The following is a 19112-nucleotide window of genomic DNA, read 5'->3' as shown; positions in this document are numbered from 1 at the left end:
CAGCTGGAGCTAGGATCTCATTTTCCTTCAGTCTTCAGGGATGGAAACCAATAGGCTGTGAAGAGTGACTTTGGTGGCTGTGCAGCCAGTCAGGCCTGACAGGGGCTGGGATTTTGCTCTGACCTTGCTGTTTTGGTGAAGTGTTTTCAAAACTACATAAAGAGTCTTATTTAAGAGTTTTGGACAAATTAAAATTTATATCGTTCCCAAAGTGTTGGGTGGGAATAAAGTCCCATTTTCTTTGTGGCTAATAAAATGGATTGAAACTCAGGACTTCCCTGGTAGGCCAGTGGATGTGACTCTGGGTTTCCACCTGGTGGGTCATGGTGTTGGGGGAGTATGTATTTCCTCAGTTCTATTTCGCCACAGCAAAAATTTGAAGGAAAATGCTTTTCCTTTTCTAACTACCTAACATTTTTCCCTCAAGAGATGGAAGGTCCAATTCTTTGGGAACAGGGTTATCGAGGTCCCTCTGGCTACTTCCTGCTGAGCTGGGATGGCGAGGAGCGTTGGGCCTCCCATTCTTACTAGTCTCAAGCCTCAGAGTCCTTATAGCTGTGTCCATCTAAGGGTGAGTGCCATTTTCCATGGTCGGCTATAGTTTCATATATCCTTGTTGAACTGGCATGTTGTAGCTTGTTGACCTGGGCAGAGACAAAATGGGTTAGACAATCAATAATACATGGAGCAGCCATAAGCATCATCAATGTGGTGATAACAAGGGTTAGTAGGGGCATTAGCCACCTCCAAATTTTCCCTCACCAGGAGAAGGATCCCCAAAGAGAGATTGTAGCCACCCTAAGAATCCTCCAGCTCTTTCTTTGAGATCCAGTAGGATCTGAATGTTTTAAGGCTTTCTTTAACTTAGTTGGAGGTATTTACCACAAAACAACACATCCCATTCAGGATGGCTCAAGTCCCTCCTTATTCAGGGATCAGAAGATCTATCTCCTGTCCATTTTGGAGTACAACCACTGCCAAGCTGTGTTGGCTCTTCAGAGCTATCCCGAGAAATCTTATCCCCAGAAAATTAATAGAATGACACTCATTTGCAGTCCTGAATAGGTATCTGAGATCTCCTACAGGCTCACAGGTGTATTGAGTGTCCTCTTCTATTTTCTTCCATGGCTTGACTCATGAGTAGTGAATCCAGGAGTCGTATCCTAGAAACTTGACTGCCATGGGGGTAGAAAGTATTACAGGGTAGAGGCCCTTCCATGTGGGCTGGAGTCGAGCTTTTAGGGACCCAACTTTCCAGACTTTAATTAGGATGTGAGTCCCTGGAGCACATAGTAGTGGCTCTTTAGAGTCTTTTGGTCCTGGCTGACACCCCACAAGCATATATCCTATTGGAATTACCCAATGGCCATGGCATAAGACTGGAGGGTCTGAGCCTCTGGATCTAGGAAGAGGTCATTGACATAAACAAAAGGTCTCACGGATAGCATCTCATAAGACTGAGACCAACCTGTTCCTTAGGGGCAATGTGGTATGGAGGAGAGCTATTGGTAAATTCTCCTTCCATCCCAAGAAGGTCTCCTGGGTTATATTTTTATCACTGATTTTAAGAATTGATTGGCTCTTTCTACTTTTCCTGAAGACTGAGGCCTCCAGGCACAATGGAGGTAATAAGTAATGCCCAATGCTTTAGAGACCCCTTAGGTGACCTTAGAAGTAAACGATGTCCCATTGTCACTTTGTAATGACCTGGGCAGACCAAATCTCAGAATGATTTCATGGAGCAGTTTTGTTTTTTTTTTTTTTTTTTTTTTTAACCACCTCCTCAGCTTTCTCAGTCCAGATGGGAAAGCCCTTAATCCAGCCCATGAATGTATCTGTCATGACTAATAGGTATTTATACCCTTGAGAAACTGGCATCTGAGTGAAGTCCAACTGCCAGCCCTCTCCTGGGTAGGTTCCATGTCATTGGATGGGCTGTGCTAGCTGGGGTCTTTGAGCTCCTTGGGGGTTGTTTTTTTGGCAAGTGAGATAAGAGGAGACCATTTGCTTTATAGTTGTTTGGAGGCCTGTTCCTCTGAAGGACCTTTCTAGTAATCTTTGGAGGGCCTTTTCACCTAAATGAGTGGTCGCATGAAAGGAGTTAACCAACTTCCATTGGGGGTTCCCAGGTAGAAAAAGGAATCCCTCCTTTTGGAACCATGCTATATGATCTTTTTGAAAGCCCTCACTCTTAGCATTAAGAGTCTCACCTTCAGTATATGAAGGAGTTTCTGGCAAATTAGTCTGTGGAACTAAGGTGGCAACCCCTATTAGGTCACTGTTTTGTAATGCTACAATCTTACCTGCCTGATCAGCTGATTGGTTCCCTGATGTCACTTCCGTGCTCCTTTTTTGGTGTCCTTTACAGTGGAAGACTGAAACCTCAGTGGGCAGATGGACTTCCCCCAAGAGCCCAAGGATTTGGTCACCATATTTGATTGGGGACCCTCGGGTGGTCAAGTAGCCTCTTTCTTTCCAAATAGCAGCATATGCACGCAGCACCAGAAAGGCATAGTTGGAGTCAGTACAAATGGCTACTCATTTTTCTTTTCCTGGCTCTAAAGCTCGAGTCAGGGCTATGAGTTCAGCTAATTGGGCTGAAGTACCTGGTGGCACACGTTTAGCCTCTATGGTCTCAAAATTGGAGACTACTGCATATCCTTTTTCCATTCAAGACAAAGCTGCTTCCATCAATGTACCAGACTTCCTCAGGATTGGTCAGAGGATCTTCTAACAATCCCTCTCAGAGTTTTGTCCAGTGGTCCAAGTTTTCTAGGCAAGAGTGAAAGGGCAGAGAGCCCTCCAGAGTAAGCAGGAGGGTGGCTGGGTTAAGAACCTCACAAAGGGATATAGTCAGTCCTGGATTTTCCATCAGCACTACTTGATATCTGAGGATTCTCTGATAAGACATCCATAAATGGCCTCTCTCTTTCAGGAGTTGGTGGCTAGTAAAAATAGTTTGCTCCCAAACGAGAGTTTTAAAGCACCTTCTATCAGGACTGCAATAGCTTCAAGATTTCAAAGGCAGGGAAAGCTCTCTTCCCAATAAGGGAGTAGGACACTCAAGGACCACCAGAAACTGGTGGGAAAATATTTATCCACCCAGCAAAGAAGTGCTCAGGTGAATATTTTTGTAACTGTTTATCCCGCAGCACCCAAAATAGTACAGGTTTGGAAGGAGAAGTCTATGGAATAGTCTCAGAAGACTTCTTGTGTCAACCAAGACATTCTCAGACCTACCTGCCACATCAGTTGCACCTTTGGCTCCAGCCCCGTGAGGGTTATCTGTGACAGATGGGCTGGCTGGAGTAACCACTCCAGTCCAGTTGAACTATCATGAGGGAAGGCTTGGCATTTGACCTTGAGGTTCTAGGTCAATTGATCACATTCATAAAAAGCCATTTTAGGAGACTTGCCACGGTTTGGACACTCTTTGGCCTAATGTCCCACCTGTCTTACAGATTAGGCCTTTGCATCATGCCTTGTTCTTCAAGGACTCGGGGTTTGCTGTAGGACTTCCCTGGAGGGCAGCCAGCATATGGGCATGCCTCTTTCCTTTTCTCCCTCTCCTGGGCCTTTGCCTCCCTCTCCTGTTCTCTGATATAAAAGCTATTGGTGGCTGTCTGGACCATCTCATCTAAAAAGGGAGCAGGGTCCTGCTGCTGTAGCTGTTGTAACTATTCTGATGTCTGATGCACACTGGGACACGAATTTGTCCTTTAAAATCACCTGTCCCTCCTAAGAGTCTAAGTCAAGATTGGTAAATTTTGGAGGGCCTCTTTTAGCCTTTCCAGAAAGGCAATGGGGGTTCTCACTGGGCTCCTGAGTTATTGTTGAGATCAGGCACAGTCCCATAACTAATAGGCTTCCTTTTATTTTTATGGGTGGACTTCCTTAGGGGTGAGTCTTTCTGAAGCTCATTCTACCCAGTACTGTTGCAATCTAAGAGCCAGGCTGCAGGGTCAGGGTGCAGATCCCCAGGCAGGCTGCGACAGTCTCCTGGAGATTGAATCCCTGGCCAGGTCAAGGCAGGTTGGCCTCCCGACAATTGGGTCCCTGCGCAGGTCGAGGTATGTCGACCTCCTGGAACCCCTGGACTGCCAGATCCCTGGGCAGGTTGAGGCTCAGCCTCTCAGGGACCAGATCCCTAGGCAGATCGAGGCAGGTTGATCTCCTAGGATCCTAGGCTGGTGGATCCCCGAGCAAGCTGAGGCATGACAACATCCTAAGGACCAGATCCCTAGGCAGGTCGAGGCAGGTCAACCTTCTGGGACTCTCAGGCTGGAGTTGGGCATCCCCAAGGTCTCCAGCATGATCAGTGCTAGGTAGGATTAAGGTATTTTAATCTTAACTCATTGCTAGTTTATCCACTGCAAATGGGAATAGACAAAAGGATGTAAAGCAATCCAAGTCTGTACCCTGAGACTTGGAGCCTGGTGAAACAGCCATAGGGAATGTAAGTCACTGATTTCCTCCCTTAGTCCTCCATAAGAACAACTTAGGGTGTTTCCTGTGGTAAACAGTTCATTGTCATAGACCCACTTTGGGTAATAACACAAGTAAAGACAAAGGAACAGGTTATCTGGTCCTGTTAGGGGCGTTAAGAGTATTTTAATAATGTGCGGTTTACTTCATTGTGGTTTTGATTTGCATTTCTCTGATAATGAGTGATGTTGAGCATCTTTTCATGTGTTTGTTAGCCAACTGTATGTCTTCTTTGGAGAAACGTCTGTTTAGTTCTTTGGCCTATTTTTTGATTGGGTCATTTATTTTTCTGAAATTGAGTTGCAGAAGTTGTTTGTATATTTTTGAGATTAATTATCTGTCAGTTGCTTCATTTGGTTTTATTTTCTCCCATTCTGCAGGCTGTTTTTTCACCTTGCTTATAGTTTCCTTCATTGTACAAAAGCTTTAAGTTTAATTAGGTCCCATTTGTTTATTTTTGCTTTTATTTCCATTACTCTGGGAGGTGGGTCATAGAGGATCCTGCTGTGATTTTTATCAGAGAGTGTTTTGCCTATGTTTTCCTCTAGGAGTTTTATAGTTTCTGGTCTTACATTTAGATCTTTAATCCATTTTGAGATTATTTTTGTGTATGGTGTTAGAAAGTGTTCTAGTTTCATTCTTTTACAAGTGGTTGGCCAGTTTTCCCAGCACCACTTGTTAAAGAAATTGTCTTTTCTCCATTGTATATTCTTGCCTCCTTTGTCAAAGAAAAGGTGTCCACGGGTGTGTGGGTTTATTTCTGGGCTTTTTATTTTGCTCCATTGATCTATATTTCTGTCTTTGGGCCAGTACCATACTCTCTTGATGACTGTAGCTTTGTTGTATAGCCTGAAGTCAGGTAGGTTGATTCCTCCAGTTCCATTTTTCTTTCTCAAGGTTGCTTTGGCTATTCGAGGTTTTTTGTATTTCCATACAAATTGTGAAATTATTTGTTCTAGTTCTGTGAAAAATAACATTGGTAGCTTGGTATGGATTGCATTGAATCTATAGATTGCTTTGGGTAGTATACTCATTTTCACTATATTGATTCTTCCAATCCATGAACATGGTATATTTCTCCATCTATTTGTGTCATCTTTGATTTCTTTCATTGATGTTTTAGTTTTATAGTTTTCTATATATAGGCCTTTTGTTTCTTTAGGTAGATTTATTCCTAAGTATTTTATTCTTTTCATTGCAATGGTGAATGTAATTGTTTCCTTAATTTCTCTTTCTGTTTTCTCATTGTTAGTGTATAGGAATGCAAGGGATTTCTGTGTGTTAATTTTATTTCCTGCAACTTTACTATATTAATTGATTAGCTCTAGTAATTTTCTGGTGGAGTCTTTAGGGTTTTCTATGTAGAGGATAATGTCATCTGCAAACAGTGAGAATTTTACTTCACGCCTGTCAGAATGGCTGCTATCCAAAAATCTACAAACAATAAATGCTGGAGAGGTATGGAGAAAAGGGAACCCTCTTACACTGTTAGTGGGAATGCAAACTAGTACAGCCACTATGGAGAACAGTGTGGAGATTCCTTAAAAAGTTGGAAATGGAACTGCCATATGATGCAGCAATCCCACTGCTGGGCATACACACTGAGGAAACCAGAACTGAAAGAGACATGTGTACCCCAATGTTCATCGCAGCACTGTTTACAATAGCCAGGACATGGAAGCAACCTAGATGTCCATAGGCATATGAATGGATAAGAAAGCTGTGGTACATATACACAATGGAATGTTACTCAGCCATTAAAAAGAATACATTTGAATCAGTTCTAATGAGGTGGATGAAACTGGAGCCTATTATACAGAGTGAAGTAAGTCAGAAAGAAAAACACCAATACAATATACTAACACATATATATGGAATTTAAAAAGATGATAATGATGACCCTATATGTGAGACAGCAAAAGAGACACAGATGTATAGAACAGTCTTTTGGACTCTGTGGGAGAAGGCGAGGGTGGGGTGACTTGAGAGAATAGCATTGAAACATGTATATTATCATATATGAAACAGATCGCCAGTCCAGGTTCAATGCATGAGACAGGGTAGTCAGGGATGGTGCACTGAGATGGCCCTGAGGGATGGGGAACACATGTACACCCATGGCTGATTCATGTCAATGTATGGCAAAACCCACTGCAATATTGTAAAGTAATTAACCTCCAATTAAAATAAATAAATTTAAAACAAATAATAAGTAAGGTAGAGTGATGTTGCCTACAAGGGGGCAGGGTGCTGGTTGTTGGAGTTAGTAAGTGGCTTAAGAACAAATTGATAAGAGGCAACAAACCAGATGTTCCATGAAAGTGGAGTGAAGATTTGATCCAGGGGTAGGTTTGTAATTTTAGGAGAAGAATGACAAGGATTTGGGCCAAAACATTCTGCAGGTCTAACTGCCAAAGTGGCAAACATTATCCGCAGAAGTCCAATTGTCTTTGAAGGGATTGCATCAACAGATGGACTTCTAGCAGGCACTGTGTGCCTGTCTCCCACCTTAGCGGGTTCACTGAGAGATGCCATTGTTGCACATGTTGTAGGAAACATGGAAGATGCAGGCCTGAATATCTAGAGGGACTGGATATTATGCAGTATTTCTCTCCCAAGGGCCAACTATTTTCTGAGTTGTCCCTCCAGAATATTGTAGAGGCAACATCGTGGGCCCAGACGGGGCTCAGAAAAAGAGCATAAAACAGGAGGGAAGGGGGCAGGGCACAACTTTTGAAAAAATTGACATAGCCCAAGGGCATAACATAAACCGATTAAAGATTAAAATCAGATGGGTCCAAGATGACAAATCAAATTCAACTAAATCTTGATCCTCAATCTGCAAGCTAAATGACACACCCAGAAGCACTAGGACAGTTCCAAGACACTGTTAAAAGACCCAGGAGTGAGTGGTTCCCTAATTGTTGGAATGATCCTCCCACTCATTAGCATATGAAATCACCCAGCTTGCCAATACTAACCATACCACATTCTATGTCCACTGCACTTGCCCTATGTGATGGCTCACACTCTTGGAGTGTGTTTCTCTCTGAATCTGAACAAATCTACCTCCTACCTATCGCTGTGTCTCTCACTGAATTTTTTTCAATGAGACATCAAGAACCTGAGCTTCATTAGGTCCTGAAATCAGGCACTGTGAGTTTTGGCTGGGCTCAAGTCCCAGTCAGATACGACTGAATGATTAAGCATAGCACAGAGTTCCTGCAACATGGATTTGAGTCCCAATCGTAGGTAAACAGTTTCAAGCACAACTTTCAGAAACAGAAAGATGATGACCTGCCCAATACTTCATAAATAGTGGCATAGACGGAGAGAAGAGCTGAAGGATGAGAGGAAAAAGCAGTGGGAAAAACGTGCCAAGGAATCCCCTTCATAACCTGCCAGAAAATTTGTTAAATACCTGACCTGTGCTCACAGTTTTCATTGGACAGATCCTTGACACAAAGAAGATTAAGGACAGAAGAACCCCTACCAACTTGGGCAACAGCCACTAGAACACAGAGGATAGTGGAGCCTTCAGGACACACTGGGGAGTAGCCTCTTTCAGTTCAGTTCAGTTCAGTTCAGTCACCCGGTTGTGTCCAACTCTTTGCGACCCCTTGAATCACAGCACGCCAGGCCTCCCTCTCCATCACCAGCTCCCAGAGTTCACTCAGATTCATGTCCATCGAGCCAGTGATGCCATCCAGCCATCTCATCCTCTGTCGTCCCCTTCTCCTCCTGCCCCCAATCCCTGCCAGAATCAAAGTCTTTTCCAAGAGTCAACTCTTCGCATGAGGTGGCCAAAGTACTGAAGTTTCAGCTTTAGAATCCCTCAGTTCCACCCACTACTGCTTGCTTGTTCACAGGGGGTTCAAGGACACAAGAAACAAGAGATTGTAAAGGGATTAAGATAGTGTTAGCCATCTGTCCTTCCAGCCATAAGGGTGAGGACTTCCTACCCCAACTGGAGTTCTTCTGGATTCTAAGACAGCCCTGTCAGCTTTCTGCCGAGTTTGTTTTTGCTGTCCAGTTTCCAGCAAGCTGGGCTTCTTGTCACTTCCCCTGCACTGGGTTTTTTTGACATTCAGTTTCCACCATGGGAGCTTTCATCGAGTTGGGCTTCTGCTGTGCTTGGCCTCTGCCTTGTGGGGGCCAAACTGAGGTTGTTCCAGGCAGGTTAAATCAGAGTCATGGCACCATATATGTTGAGGGAGTGCGTAATTTCCTCAGTTCTGTCTTGCTGCAGCAAAAATTTGAAACAACAGATGGGCCAGTGTTATAGCTCAGTTTTATTTAGAAAGCAAAGTAAAATACATCCTTGAAGGGTGAGGGTGGGCCTACCCAAAAGACAGGAAGAGAAGAGAAGCCAGAAGCTCAATTTTGGCGCTTCTTTTTATGTTGTATTCCTCCTCCCCCTGAGCCTGCCATATGTAAACTGGGCTAGCCAGAAGGGTTCTTTGCTTTGCCCGATGTCCTCACTCAGGTGCTTGGACTTTCCTTTGTTCTATTTTCATGGGCTTTTCCATTCTTTGTCTTTTAGCTAGGAGAAGGCAATGGCACCCCACTCCAGTACTCTCACCTGGAAAATCCCATGGATGGAGGAGCCTGGTAGGCTGCAGTCCATGGGGTTGCTAAGAGTCAGGCACGACTGAGCAACTTCACTTTCACTTTTCACTTTCATGCATTGGAGAAGGAAATGGCAACCCACTCCTGTGTTCTCGCCTGGAGACTCCCAGGGATGGTGGAGCCTGGTGGGCTGCTGTCTATGCGGTGGCACAGAGTCTGACAAGACTGAAGCGACTTAGGAGCAGCAGCAGCAGCAGCAGCAGCAGTCTTTTAGCTACCGCCATTCTGGACTCCTTCTTCCTATTCTAACTACCTAACAATGGGAACTAAGATTTTACATGCTGCATGGCCAAATAACAAACAAAAATACACCAAATGCAATTCCACAGTAAACAAAAGATTTTTTTTTAATTTTTTAAAAAAGGGATTTTCACTCACAGAATTTACAGATAATCTACATACAAAAAAGCATTAAACAACAAACTTAAAAGCATGACAAATGTCTACCTTATTACTTTATTTTAAAGGGACTACATTACAGGAAAACGTTGGGGGAAGATGGTAGTAAATAAATATACTAGGTCTTTTCAATCCCAGAACATTTGTTAATCTATAGAAAATTTTATTTGAAAAAAATCAATGTTTTTATCATCATGGTCTCAAAACATACCTCCTCCCATATATTGGTGTTTAAAATATTGCAAAGTATAAAATGGTTTAAAATGTAAGTGTAATATATATATATATACATATATATACATAAATGTAATATTTTATATATATATATATATATATATGGCTGAGCTCAAAAGAATTGATGCTTTTGAATTGTGGTGCCAGGGAAGACTCTTGAGAGTCCTTGGATAGCAAGGAGATCAAACCAGTCAATCCTAATCAGTCCTGAATATTCATTGGAAGGACTGATGCTTGAAGCTGAAGCTCCAATATTCTAGCCACTAGGGGCAAAGAGCTGACTCATTAGAAAAGACCCTGATGCTGGGAAAGACTGAGGGCTGGAAGAGAAGGGGATGACAGAGAATGAGATGGTTGGATGGCATCATTGACTCAATGGACATGAGCTTGAGCAAACTCTGGGAGATAGTGAAGGACATCAAAGCCTAGCATGCTGCAGTTCATGGAGTTGCGAAGAGTCAGTCATGACTAAGCAACTGAACAACATAAAAGTAAGAAATGTATACAATTAATATATTAGATATCATTTAATTCTCTATATTTAAATAAATATTAATTGTACTTTAATATACTTTTTAATATTCTGTGTTGTTTTCCAGAAGAGTTTTTCTTAACTGAAATCTTTTGGTTTCTTAAAAAAAAATCTAAATTGATATTATTCCTAGAAAATTTTGAGTGTGGCTGATTTTTTTAATAAATAAACGGTAACTGTGTTTAGTAGATAACTTTAAAGTTTGGGATTTTATTTCTTTTCTTTAAAATGACTAGTGTCCTTTTTTGTTTTTGTTCTTTTGCAACAGTGTTAATTAATTTTCAAAAACTTTCTTGTTATTTATTTTAATTTTTAATTTAGTACCCTTGTATATATACATTCATCCATGTCTGGGACTTTAGAATAATTATGAAATACTTTATGTTACCAATGTGTTTTGTCTATGTTCTGAGTATTAGAATTACATGCTGTGGAATGAATCATTAGAGTCTAGAAGAAGGATTCAATGGATGAAACAAAAATAAAAGGAAAATTTCCTAGGTTCTCTTTTTCTTTCTATTCCTAAAATAATTGTTTGATATTTGACCTCTGACCAGGAAATAGCCACTCCACTCTGTTCAGAGATGCCTAATAAATCTTTCAGTTCAGTTCAGTCCCTCAGTCATGTCCTACTCTTTGCGACTCCGTGGACTGCAGCATGCCAGGCTTCCCTGTCCATCACCAACTCCTGGAGCTTGCTCAAACTTAGGTCCATTGAGTTGGTGATGCCATTCAACCATCTCATCCTGTTGTCCCCTTTTCTTCCTGTCTTCAATCTTTTCCAGCATCAGGGTCTTTTCTAAGTCAGTTCTTTGCATCAGGTGGCCAAAGTATTGGAGTTTCAGCTTCAGCATCAGTCCTTCCAAATATTCAGGACTGATTTTCTTTAGGATGGACTGGTTGGATCTCCTTCCAGTCCCAGGGACTCTCAAGAATCTTCTCCAACACCATAGTTCAAAGCATCAATTCTTCAGCGCTCAGCTTTCTTTATGGTCCAACTCTCACATCCATACATGAGTACTGGAAAAACCATAGCTTTGACTAAATAGACCTTTGTCAGCAAAGTAATGTCTCTGCTTTTTAATATGCTGTCTAGGTTGGTCATAGCTTTTCTTCCAAGGAGCAAGCATCTTTTAATTTCATGGCTGCAGTGATTTTGGAGCCCCCCCAAATAAAGTCTGTCACTGTTTCCATTGTTTACCCATCTATTTGCCATGAAGTGATGGGACCAGATGCCATGATCTTAGTTTTCTGAATATTGAGTTTTCAGACAGCTTTTTCACTCTCCTCTTTCACTTTCATCAAGAGACCCTTTAGTTCCTCTTCACTTTCTGCCATAAGAGTAGTGTCATCTGCATATCTGAGGCTATTGACATTTCTCCCAGCAATCTTGGTTCCAGCTTGTGCCTTAGCCAGCCTGGCATTTTGCATGTTGTACTCCGCATATAAATTAAATAAGCAGGGTGACAATATACAGCTTTGACATACTCCTTTCCCAATTTGGAACCAGTCTGTTGTTCCATGTCTGGCTTTAACTGTTGTTTCTTGACCTGCATACAGATTTCTCAGGAGACAGATAAGGTGGTCTGGTCTTCCCATCTCTTGAAGAATTTTCCACAGTTTGTTGTGATCCACACAGTCAAAGGCTTTAGCGTAGTCTATGAAGCACAAATTATTCTGAAATTATCTTGCTTTTTCTATGATCCGGTAAGTGTGCTCTTTGTTTAAGACCTACTTGATGTCCAGAAAGCTTGTAGAGTCTTTCATTATGTTTTCCCAGAAAAGACATGACATTTTTCATGAAAAAGAGAAATCCCAGTCTTCAAAGATTTAACCTCGGTTTCAGACATGGCACTCACATTGTTTTGGTGAGCTCAAATCTTATTCATGTAGTTTCCTGATGAGAATAATGCTTTTTAAGCTTTTTCTGTTTCTTAAGTCACCATGTCAGTAACTCTAAAGTCAAAACATTAAAGACGATTTAAAAGTATGAAAAATTAAATACAATAATAATTTTATAGGGTCTTACAATGAAAGAATTCTCAAGAGTGATTAGGAAGCTGCATCTATAGAATTTTATTGAAAAATTTTTAATGTATTACATTCAAGTTCTTGATCATTTCTGCTCCTGCAATATAATAAAAGTTTAAGTAATTGAAATCTAGACAGTTTAAATTATAAATTAATCTTAAAATTTGGTTATGCTATTCATTCTGTTCTCATTTATGCAGAGGCAAGCTTATAATTAGTTTAGCAAATTTCCCCTTTATATCAGTCTACTTATTAATTACCTCATAATGTTTCTCCTTTGGAACAACTCACTTTATAATTCCTCAGCAGTAAGAGTCAGAAATATACCAACAATTATTATTATATAAATGTCTATCTTAATTATGATAGTAATAAGGGTATTAATTTCTATATTTGGCATATACTATTTGCTAGGTCTTGAGCTAGATTTGTTAACTCTATTAAGTTATTTGATCCTTACCAAAATCCTATGAATGGACTACTGCTATTATTTTCCTTTTACAGTTGTAAAATCTGCGTGTTAGAAAGTTTAAATTGATCATTCTTAATTTTATGGGACAATATTAGAATTGAAACATAAATTCTGGCATGTTCACTTCAGATAACAAATTCATAAATATTATTCTATCATCTTCAATAGGCCAATAATGTGACATACAAAAGTGATTTATTCAGTAATGTCTTCACTATATCAGGATATATTATTTGACTCCTTGTTTCTCTTTATTGTATGATACACTGGTGAGTTACATATATCTTGGGCTAAATGGTGTGATAGAAAACATTCAGTTCAGAAATCAGTCTTTCCTGATATTCCTTCATCTTTCCAAGATTTATTCTTTTTTGCATCTTTGGAAAATAATATGGATCCTTCAACTATTGGAGAGGATGACATGAGAAAATATTATCTATGCATTGTATGTACATACTGATTACATTAAGTAGCTAATCTATATGACATAAAGTCCAAGTTATCTGGAATAAAGAACAGGAAAATGGGAAACATTATATATATTAATAACATCTTACAATTTGTTTTCTGACTCATCTCTACTTTCCATGTTTCTTCAGCCTTATTCTATAAACTTCCATTAAGAACTCAAATCATTATTATTGATAGTAAATTGTCAGTATTTTGCCTCTTCTCCCTGAACAAATGAGTGGATGCTTTCCTTATCCTGCTGGGGCTCTGATACTCTACTTGGGGCAACAACATTTTCCTTCATCACTACTAGACATAAGCCAGCCTCATGTTGTCCCAAATCTAGTGATCTTAGGACTTTTTTGCTCACAGGAGAATGGAAAGGAAAAGAAGATAAAAGAGAGTATCTTTCTAAATACAATTGAATAAATAAATACATAGTAGTAGTGCCAGGCATTCAGTTGTGCCTGACTTTGCAATCCCATGGTCTGTAGCCTGCCAGATTCCTCTATCCATGGAATTCTCCAGGCAAGAATACTGGGTAACAATTCCCTTATCCAGGGGGTCGATCTTCCCAACCGAGGGACTGCACCTGGGTCTCCTGCATTGCAGACAGATTCTTGACCTTCTGAGCCACCAGGGAAGCCCATATAGCTAAATAGATTCTGGTACATAAACAGAAAGTGATATGTTTGTTTGCATTAAAGCATGCTTGACTAATAACTCAATACCTTCCTGAACTACCTGCATTTCATCAGAGGAGAAAAACTTTTCTTAAAAAGAAATGAATATCTAACAATGAAGTCCATTAATTAGAAAACTGACAGAACTTTTTTCCAATGAATATATATTCTTTGAAAGGAATTTGTTAGATGTTTGGTATATGGGAACTTCAGGTTTCCTGTACATTAAATCCTTAAGGCAGCCATCTGTTTTCTTACATAAAATATGATTCTCACTAAAAACCCTATAACAAGACTTAGGAGTCTGGTGAAATAAGAATTACATACATAAAAGAAGTAAAATACAGGAGTATTTCAAGGTACAATAGTCTATAGGGTTTCAGATAACTATCCTGATATCTAGGCATTGTTCTAAACAATTTACACATACTAATTTAATTTGCATCACAATATTAGTAAATAGGTTACTTTCTCATGATACAAGTGAAGAAACTGAAACACAGATATTATTAAAACTGCTCAAGAATTAAATAGCCAGTCTATGTCTGACGCAGGATACAGCATGCTTGGGGCTGGTGAATGGGGATGACCCAGAGAGATGTTATGGGGAGGGAGGTGGGAGGGGGGTTCGTGTTTGGGAATGCATGTAAGAATTAAAGATTTTAAAATTTAAAAAATAAAAACTTAAAAAAAAATAAAAAATAAAATAAAACTGCTCTCAAGTTGTATACAGCTGGCAGAGCCTAGGCACCCATCATTGGTAACCACTACACAACACTGCTTTTTGATAAGTCAGCAGACAATGCTTATTGTTATGTGCAGGATCAGAAACTTCTCTGATATCCCAGTGTCTTTTAATATTAGCAAAGCATGTGAAAGAAACCTACAGGAATTATCATAAATGGCAGTTTTGTTATCAAACTTTAGAGTTTTCACCCTTGAATCATCAGAAGTGCACTTATCTGTGAACAGGGAAAATAGACCTTTACTTTTATCTGTCCTTTTAAGGCAATAAGTGTGATAACATTTTTTTTTTCCACTAGGGCAGCTTGCTTATTTATGACTTTCCTTATTTTTTATAAAATAAGTTAAAACTTAGCAGATGTTTTTCCACTGACAACATAGCTAATTTTATCACTTTTCAGCAGAAAGGTGTGTGAATAGCAATGGGTCAACCTAGATAAACTCTGAATAAACAATCCCTTTCTAGACAAAGCTCCTTGTTTAAATTACTTCTGAATCTTTTTATTCTCCAAACCTTTTGATTTTTGAGTTAATCAAATTTTCTGAACTGATTCATAAAATATTTTTCATTAAAAATATAAAGAAGAAACATAATATTTTCGCTTATATGTCTTTTTCCCTCTAATGCTCTCAACAATCACAAGTCTATATTAAATAATATTTTAGTAGACAATGTAACATAAGGAACCAGAGTGTATTTTTAATAAATATGATTATAATATAATGAATAAAACTATTATGATATAATTATTATACCAATTTTCCACCTTGTAGTATTCTTGAGAATTTTTTTAACATCTCTATCTATTTTTATTGCATTTAAAGCCTTTCATCAGCATCAAAATGCATTATAAACCTCATTTCTACATAGTAGTAAGCCGTGAAGTTTCAGTGTTTAAGAAAATGTGATAACGTCTCTTAAAAAGATAATATTGCTCTTTCTATACTGCATCTCATCAGAGTGTCTCAAGGCAATTAACTATAAATGGGAAGACACTGTTCTCAGGGAAAGTTTTTTTCACAGTTAGAAACAGGAACATCCATTTCACAGTTGGAAGTATTGGCAGAATGAGATTAGATAAGTTCCTAGAAGTCTATGTTTTGCTAAGAATAGTCTTTGCATTTTATAGATTTATTCAAGTTCTAATCACTAAATAATTCTTCCTCCTTTTCTGTATAATTCAGTCCACAAACTGATGTTTCTATGCACCATTTTACAGTGCAATACAAAATTTAAGAATATCAGTGCAGTGTAATGCATTCAGCTGAACCTTGGACAAAGATTTAAGAAAAAGAATTTCTAGTGTTTTCTCAACAATTTTTAAATAATGTAACTAAGTATTTTGCATTTTAAAATCTTGATTTGAAACACCAAGTTATTGATTTGATTTCCTTGCCATGGTGAAAGGGTTTTTAGGAAAACAAGCAGAATAAAAGAATACTAATTGAAACCACAATTATTACATATACAACATGATGATGAATATGATGAATATAACAATGATGATAAATGAAGCAATATATTTGATAATAACTGACAAATTCCCTTCAATACATAACCATTAAAATGTTATTTATAATTTATAGCTATTGTGTTAAAAGCCCAAAGAATCACTGCATTTTGCTTTCTTTAAATTATATGATGATTCATTTTATATGCAATTTTAGTAAAAACATGGCACCTTTAATTATTTTTGAAACATAAAAAATATTGTAGCATGAACTAAATCCTCTTAATAATTATAAGAATGATTTTTTGATGAAGATATACAAATGTGTTATGTGTAGACCCATAACATCTCATAATTTTATCATCAATTTCACATAATTTCCCCAAATAGGTTCAGAGTTATTTGGAGTAGAACCATCCATATAAACGTGGTACATGGCTGCCAATAACACCAGCATCATGACTTTTAAGATCTCTGTATGGTTACCATGAGTCCAGTTTTCACAGTTTAACCAAGGAAAACCCGTCTCTATCCCAAAACCAGTTTAAAAATAAGTGAGCTAAGTTAAAAGCAGAGACATTACTTTGCCAACAAAGGTCCATATAGTCAAAGCTATGGTCCTTTCAGTAGTCATGTATGGATGTGAGAGTTGGACTATACAGAAAGCTGAGCACCAAAGAATTGATACTTTTGAACGGTGGTGTTGGAAAAGACTCTTGAGAGTCCCTTGGGCCATAAGGAGATCAAACCAGTCAATTCTAAAGGAAATCAGTCCTGAATATTCATTGGAAGTACTAATGCTGAAGCTGAAGCTCCAATACTTTGGCCACCAGATGTGAAGAAAAGACTTGTTAGAAAAGACCCTGATGCTGGGAAAGATTGAGTTCAGGAGGAGAAGGAGATGATGACAGAAGATGAGTTGGTAGGATGGCATTACCTACTTGATGAACATGAGTTTGAGCAAGTTCCAGGAGTTGGTGATACACAGGGAAGCCTGGTGTGCTGCAGTCCATGGGGTCACAAAGAGTTGGACACAACTGAGCGACTGAACTGACTGACTGGCTGAAGTTGAATGGAAAAGAAGACAGGGAAGCTTTTTCTTCTCTGCTACATTTTCACTTCTTTTAGCTTAAATATAAAAAATATTAAACTGAACTTATAAATGAATCTCAAGTTCATTCATTCCTCTGTTTTTCTACTGCCTTTTGATCCTTCGCTGTCATGTCCAACTGCGACTCCATGGACTGCAGCATAATAGCCTTCCCTGTCCTTCACTATCTCCCAGAGTTTGCTCAGATTCATGTTCATTGAATCATGGTGCTATCCAACCATCTCGTCCTCTGCTGTCCCCCTCTCCTTTTGCCTTCAGTCTTTCCCACCATCAGAGTCTTTTCTACTGTCTATACACTAATAATTTAAGATTGTCTTGTATCAAGACAGTTGCTAAGTTTATACTTTCTCTCTTGCCATCTCTAATCCTTAGCCCAGCTTAATCATAAGCTTCATTATGATGAAATTTCTTAAATAACAAAAATGACAAAATCTCAACAAATATTTGTATATAGGACAAATATTCTCTGAGAATGTCACTCTTCTCTCAAATTTCTCTAAATTATAAAGTGCTTTTATTTCATAGCACATTTTGTATGCTAAATACCTCTCCATCCAAATATTTGCCATTGCACTCCTATTCATTCTGCAAATCTTTACTGAATAGTCAGTTTTTGGACTTCTCTAAACCTTTGCTGACAATTGCATGCCAAACAGAACCTCTCTAATTTATTTCAAAGCAATATTTCTTTCCCTATAGCTGCTACCACATTAATTTGTGAAGCTATTATTTAATATTTTTCTTATTTATTAGATTATAAGAGTTTTTTTAGAATAGGTCTGGTGAATATATCATGTTCCAGAATATGCTAGTTTTTTTGGTGATATGTGAAATTCAGTTGGAGACTGAGGAAGAGACATGCAAATTATTTCAAAAAGGGGTTTGAGTGGAACAATAGTGACTCCATGCCATGAACTTAGTAGTATAATTTACAAAAATCTCTGCTTTTCTGTTCCAATTCTATAAATCATTTTTTCAGATCTCAACAATGCCTAAAATAAAATTTTTATATCTACAATTTATGGCATATTAGCATGACCAGAAAGTTGAAAATATAATACTGTAATAATAATTGTAAATAATCTTTTTAATACAAAACTATATTTTCTCTTTAGTCAACATATTAGACATTTTCCTATGATTCCTCTTTTCTACAGAAAGGCTGTCAACTGTAATGCAGATCAGTACTGAAGGTAGAGAAAACCATGATTTTCCTTTATTTTAGTAGGACTAAAAAGTCTTGTCACAAACTCCTTTTATGCAAATACTAATGACATACAACATATAGTAGATGAGAAAAAGTAGATATTAAAAACATTTAAAACCAAAAATAAAAGTGTTCATCCACTGTCCTTTATAAAAAAAAAAAAAAGGTATTTCAGTTTGCTTACATTTCTTGGAATTAAAAAAATATATAAATACTAATAACATAAGACAAATATAATAATTTTATCTTAAATAACTGGTCTAAGATCTATTAATAAAATGTTATCTATATAAAGATTAGTTCTATAGATTTAACTTGAAGCTGTAAATGGCTTTTAATTTATGCTGTTTGCAACATAAAAATCTACTTACAGTGCTGAAGAGTAAAGCTAATTAAGCTATAAGTTAAAGCGGTTCGAGTAAAAGGTAGCCTAAGACACAGTTTTATATGAAACACTGAACTTTGTTGCTGAATATACGAGCAGGTTCAGAAAAGTAAGTCTGTATGAAATTATGATAATATATTTTGATTTCTTGATTTCTTTTGTAAGATCATATGTGCATAAAAGTACTGATTTGGAAAGTAACAGTAAACAAAAAATTTCTCTATATTGTAAAAAAAGTTCTTGATTTTTTTTTTCTGTATCTAATTCTGGATCAAGTTGAGAAAAGGACAGAAATTTTG

This window comes from Ovis aries, chromosome 17 (genome assembly GCF_016772045.2).
Source record: "Ovis aries strain OAR_USU_Benz2616 breed Rambouillet chromosome 17, ARS-UI_Ramb_v3.0, whole genome shotgun sequence".
In the NCBI taxonomy this organism is placed as follows: domain Eukaryota; kingdom Metazoa; phylum Chordata; class Mammalia; order Artiodactyla; family Bovidae; genus Ovis; species Ovis aries.
Note: the sequence above shows the minus strand (reverse complement) of the source record.